The following is a 5,024-nucleotide window of genomic DNA, read 5'->3' as shown; positions in this document are numbered from 1 at the left end:
CAAACCGGTTTCGGCGCTGGGAATCTTTTTAAAATCCTGATTTCTGGGCCTCATCCTCCGGAAATTCTGTTTGTTATGGGGTGAGGCCACATTAGTAACAAAGAAACAGACTTTCCGGAGGATGAGGCCCAGAAATCAGGATTTTAAAAAGATTCCCAGGTGATTCTAATGTGCAGCCAAGGTTTACAACTACTGATCTAAGATGAGAGTCTCATTTGAACGGGTCCACGCAGCGTCCATTCTATTCACCTGACCCTGGGTCTGTCATCACCTCTGTTGAGATTTTCCCTCCATGAGGAAAATGCTACATGAATTCCCTTTGTTGTAGAATATTGGCATTGTCATACCCAGATGCTCAATGATGGAGACAGAGATTGCTAATGGGTGTCATTACCGGCATATATATTAATATGTTTGTTCTTGTTATGTAACCTAGCGGGCACACTTCAATAGCTGTAATTTTAATCCTGGGTCCCCCAGCCTGTGGGCGGAGGATCCCATTCTGCCTGGAATGAAAGAGGCCTTGTTCTGTTGGAGGCCAGTCACATCCCCCCAACCCCCGTTTCTCTTCTGGAGAGAATTTCAGAACTACTGAAATAAGGAAATAATGTCACTGCTATGTACCAGTACTGGAGATTTAATGTGCTATTTGATGTAGTGGTCCATGTTGTTTTGCTTGCAAAATTGGCGTAGATTATCTTGAATTATATGAACTGTTAGAAAAGCAGTACCAACAAATGACTGTAATGACATTTTTTAGCAGAAAGGGAATGGGTCCGACTCGCTGCTGCGCTGGAGCTGCTATTTCTAAAAACATTTAAATAAAATTCACTGGTGATGGCACCATGGCAATCATAAAGGGTAAAACAGAAAAACCAGAGCTGTTTTCCAACCGCATCGGAACCTTTTTTTAAATTTTTTAACATTTTTATTGATACCAGAGAGGAAGAGAGAGAGGCAGAGAGGGAGAGAGAGACAGAAACATCCATGATGAGAGAGAATCATTGATCGGCTGCCTCCTGCACACCCCACCCTGGGGATCGAGCCCGAAACCTGGGCATGTGCCCTGACCAGGAATGGAACCATGACCTCCTGGTTCATAGGTTAATGCTCGGCCACTGAGCCACACTGGCTGGGCTCCATCAGAATCTTGAAGTTCAGGGAGATGCTAGGGAGTGGAATTGTGAAAATTGGGAGGGACTTAGATGAACCAGGCAAAACTGTTCTAATCCAATCTTTCCTATTTAGTTAAAATGTTATTTAAATGTATTTGTTTCAGATCTTCCTAAACACACACACAAACAAACACACAAAATACCCAGCAAGAAAATGAAAAAACAAAAACACAAAAGCTGATGTCTTTGTGCCTTTCCTCCCCGCACTGCCTCCCCTCCCTATCTCCCTCTCTGAGGCTACTTCTCCTGCAGGTGGGAGTCGGTAGGGGGAGGGAACCTTTTCCTTCTAGATTCTTTGGCCTAATAATTAATTGACCTAAGGCAGATTAACAGAAGAAAAAATAAATTTAGTTTTGTACACATAAAATTCATAGAAATATGAGATTCCAAGAAGTGACCAAAGAAACACAAAGAAACAATTATTTGTGAAGAATTGACAAAGGCACGTCCCAACTGGATGCTGTGCCAGTTGTCGACTCATGGCCCTGACGTCCAAACTTCCCCTTTGGCACAGCCCCATGATAACGGGCGGGACTCCAAGCATTCCTCCGTCACCGTGGGCATGGTGCTGAGCTTTGTCAGTGCAGGGCACAGCAGAATGGGGTCTCTTCCAGGTTGGGATGTGCTGTTCTGTACTTTCTTGCCCCTGCTGCACACTCATTGGTAGTGTGCGTGTGTGTGCATGCGTGCGCGCGCTTGCTAGTGTGGTGGTGGTGGTGGGATATTTGAGGGTGCTCTGACTCAATCATTCCGTCAGTGACACTGAAGCCAGGGCGTGGTGACCACCTCACTGTGAACCTCCCACGCGGACTCCAGGCCTCCAGCTGGCAGCGGCGACCTCGGGTGCCCCCGCCAGCCTCAGCTTGCCTCCATCACAGAAACGTACTCCCTGCTTGCAGGGTCTGTGGACTGCCCTGGTCCAGGCACTCAGGGCCCTCGCCATCCAATGGGCTGGGACCACAGCTCAGCATGCAGCCTGGGCACGGGACCCTTTTTCAAGCCTGCATTTCCCAAGTCCTCAGCCTCAGCCCTGGCACACATTCAGAACGTTCTTCTCAGCCATCTCATTACTCCCATTATAGCTTAGCTATTTTTTATAATAAATTTCTCTCTAAATCACTGTGTGGTGTCTGTCTGCTGATGGGCCCCGGGGGACAGACATCCCAAGGATGCCTTCTCCTTCCCTTATCTGAGCCTTCAAGCCTCTTCACTCAGCCTCTGCAGCTTCTTTCTTAATTTCATTCTCACTTCTAAAATCACCATCCAAATTCTGAATTCCTAACTGTAGGATTATCCACCAAAGCAGCTAGTCTAACTTTTTAAGACCGAATCTAATCATAGTTCCCCACCCTACAAAACCAGAGAGAAGTCTGCAGAGATGTTCATTCCTGCATTATTTGTGACAGAGGGGGATAAAAAAAACATCCCATGTGCCTGAGTCAAACTCACTTATGTGAATTTGAGGGGTTGTCTGGCGGTTGTGTTACACCGTAGTTTTCTTTTCTGAAAACATCATTTTTATTTGAAAGAATGATTGACAAACTATGCTTATTAAGACTTGAATGTTTGTCCGACATGATTTTAAAAAATTAACCAAGTGATCCTGCCACTTCAAAGCAAGCAATTGACAGTATTTGTGGCCATTGATAAAAAGTGAGCTTTCAAGCAAAATTTAGAATGTTGCAAAAACATGTATTCACTACCATGTACTGACAGCTTTGATTTCCATGATTTTTAATACTGAGTAAATGGGATGTTTCAACATTTGGAAGATCTGCAGAACTCAGTTAAAGAATATTTTCCGAATAGCTAATGCATGATGTTATAAAATCAAGAATGGGTTAGTGGTCCATTCAAAGTGCAAGATAAACAAATTTGATGTAACTGAGTACAATACATTCATTGATTTTGGTTTCTGATTCAACATTGCAATTAACCTTTAAGAAACTACCACTGTGGTTTCGATGTTACATCAAATATCCATGATTAACTAACTCCAAGGGCTATTAAAATAACTCTTTCTCAATTATCTGTATGAGGCCAGAATTTCTATAAGGACTTCAACCGAACATTTATTTAGGCCTCTTTCTCTCATCAATGCTTTAGTTCTCAGCGTAGTGGTCTTGAAACCTTTTACGTTATAGTCCTAGGTATTTCAGCTTGGGTGTTACCATAAATGGACTTATTTCATTTTCCAATTGTTTGCCACCAGTATTTAAGAATCCAGGAATCTGTCCTGGCTGGGTGGTTCAGTTGGTTGGAGCACTGTTCTGTACTCCCAACGGTTGCGAATTCAATTCCCAGTTAGGGCAAACACTACCTCGGTTTCAGGTTTGACCCCTGATTGGGTCGCTGTGTGGCAGACAAGCAATTGATGTTTCACTCTCTCTCAAATCATTAAAATATATTCTTGGGTGAGAATTAGAAAAGAAAAAACAAACAAACCACGTAAGTATCTAAAAGGGTCTTGAAACCAAAAAGTTTGGAATCAGTGAACAATTGTAATATTTCAGCATGAATTTTGGTGACTTAAACATAGCAAAATATAAGCTTATTTTAATCAGTGTTGAAATGATGTCCACAAATTTTTAAAGTATAGGATATTCTTTTTCTTCTTAAAGTCCTAAAATCAGCTCCCCCCAATATTACAAAGTCTAATAATGAACTTTCATGGACCTGGTGTCAACATTAACTCATACTCAATCTGATTTGAGCTTTGTCTCCACTCGCTTTTCTATATTATTCTGAAGCAAGTTCTAGGCATGATATAATTCCATCATAACTTCCTTATGTACCTCTAAACAATGTACTAGTGTCAAAGACTCAACAATAATATGGCCAAATATTATTTTCATCTCTACCCACCAAAGTGGGGGTGTTGCCCTACTATAGATTCCAGGTAATATTTTTAACCCCAAGAAGCAGCCATTGTCCCACTTCCAAGACAACCCAAATGTTCTGACCTTCAGTATATTTTTAAGAGCTCCACTTAATGTTTTTCAGCAAATATTAACTACGAAGTCTCTGAAATACAAAATTGTCAAGCAGGGAATAAATGGCACTAGGGTTCATCTCTCGTTTGGGGGGCTTCTTGGGTCAGTCAGTTAAAAAGGTTTCCAAGGCCATCTAGGATTGGAGCTTATTACTGAGCCCGCATGGGCATGGGAGAAGGTGGTGGTGACACAAGCAGATTCTTGTTCTCATGAGAGTCATTTTTGTGACACTTCCAAAGCCTAATGCTCCCTCATTTTGGTCTCTTCAGTTTTACAATAATATGCATAAATTAATGAGTGTTTTATTAAATATATTTTTATTGATTTCAGAGAGGGAGAGAGATAGAAATATCAATGATAAAGAGAATCGTTCATTGGCTGCCTCCTGCATGCCCCTCCTCCCCCCCTGCATTCGCCCTTGACCGGAATTGAACCTGGGACCCTTCAGTCTGTAGGCTGACGCTCCATCCACTGAGCCAAACCAGCTAGGGCTTAAAAAACATATACAGGCATGCCGGAATGGCCATTTACTAATTATAAGTTAAAATTTTAAAAGGCTTATATTCATTAATATCTGCTGACCCAAAAAAGTTCAGTCAAGTATGGCTGTTGTCATTTATGAAAATAACACAAGGACAATACCGTTAGCTGATAGCACTTTATTACCTGCCCTCCTGCCACCCCGCATCCAGTGAGACAAAGTGTCCATAAAACTAGAGTATATTATCAAAGGAGATAAAAAATACTACATGGCAGGAATCAGAAGAATAAAGTAAAATCTTACAAGCAAAATGAAAGACAATACTAACTCCTACCTCCCTTCCTACTCCTTCCACTTCATGGGCATCCCGCCCCC

The sequence above is a fragment of the Myotis davidii genome, unplaced genomic scaffold, assembly GCF_000327345.1.
Source record: "Myotis davidii unplaced genomic scaffold, ASM32734v1 scaffold242, whole genome shotgun sequence".
NCBI lineage: Eukaryota > Metazoa > Chordata > Mammalia > Chiroptera > Vespertilionidae > Myotis > Myotis davidii.
Note: the sequence above shows the minus strand (reverse complement) of the source record.